Source organism: Coptis chinensis, chromosome 3, assembly GCF_015680905.1.
Source record: "Coptis chinensis isolate HL-2020 chromosome 3, ASM1568090v1, whole genome shotgun sequence".
NCBI lineage: Eukaryota > Viridiplantae > Streptophyta > Magnoliopsida > Ranunculales > Ranunculaceae > Coptis > Coptis chinensis.
The window spans coordinates 81260253-81261505 of NC_141458.1; the positions used below are offsets into that span (position 1 = coordinate 81260253).

Genomic DNA, 1253 nt, shown 5'->3' on the forward strand with positions numbered 1-1253 from the left:
TTTCGAATCCCCCAAATATTTTTAATTTGTTACCCGTTTTCATGGATTAGACCATGAAAACCTTATCAGCACACGCGTGGGATTTAACAAGTCCTAACAACATTCCACCATCCTACGGTTGGTGCGGAACAAATTAAACTAAGGGTATTCCCTTTCACCTTAGCCGATAAGGCGGCGTCTTGGTTAACTGCCCAAACGCCTAATTCTGTGGACTCGTGGGCTAAACTTGTTCAGCTGTTTATGGAACATTTTTACCCACCCCTAAAGAATGATGAGATGCTTTCCAAGATTCATTTCTTTCGACAAAATCCTCATGAAATATTTTCAGAGGCTTGGAATCGTTTCACCGATCTCCTTATAGAGTGTCCACATCATAACTTAGCGAAAAGACACGTTAGTTCGATTGCCTTTTCAAAGGACTTCTACACCACCATAAAGAAGTCCTAGACATAATGAATGGGGGTAGTTTCTTAAGCAAAGGAGCCTGGGAGGCTTATAAATTTTAGAGGATCAAACTAAGCTTAAATAACAACTGGGGGGTAGTGATGATATCCACCGCCTCGCTAGTTCATCAAATACAGTTAAGGCCGCGGTATGTTTGAAATAAAACACGATCGAGCTTAAAACTCTAATCGAATCACTCACTAAAAGGTAGAGGCCATTTCGTTCAACAAAAGCCTATCCCCGTCATGAATGTAAATTCAAATCCATGTAGTTTTCATTTGAGCCCGACGAGCATCGACTTAATCGGCCCTACAGCCTATGAACAGGCTTGTTCCATTAATAGTGAACCTAACCCTTGGAGACAAAATCCCAACTTCGGTTGGAGAAATAACCAACACGTCACACCTCCAGGGTACAATAATCAATATGTTAGGCTAACACAAAGTTTTAACCAAGCTCCACCACGACAAGGACAGGGTCAGGGTAATTTTAATAATTATAACAACCAAGTGCAACCTCGACAAGGTCAAACACAAGGTCAAGGTAGTTATAATAATTATAATGCAAATAGAGATATCGTTTCGGTAAATAATAACTATCAAAATCCACCCATAAATAATTCACGTGAAATAGTTCCCGTCACACCACCCGTGACTACTACACCCACACAACCGGATCGTCTTGACACCTTCATACAAGTAAGCCAAAAACTTTTCCAAACCATGGCTCAATCTAACCAACAGCTTCTACAATCCGTTAATAATTTAACCTAACAGTTGGCTCAAGATAAAGCCCAACCCAAAGGTGTG

At 40.6% G+C, this 1253-nt stretch overlaps 1 pseudogene; it reads right to left on the reverse strand.

Moving 5' to 3' along the window:
- Positions 1-286: 286 nt before the first annotated feature.
- On the reverse strand, positions 287-380 carry LOC147511076 (small nucleolar RNA R71; annotated as a pseudogene).
- Between the last annotated feature and the right edge of the window lie 873 nt (positions 381-1253).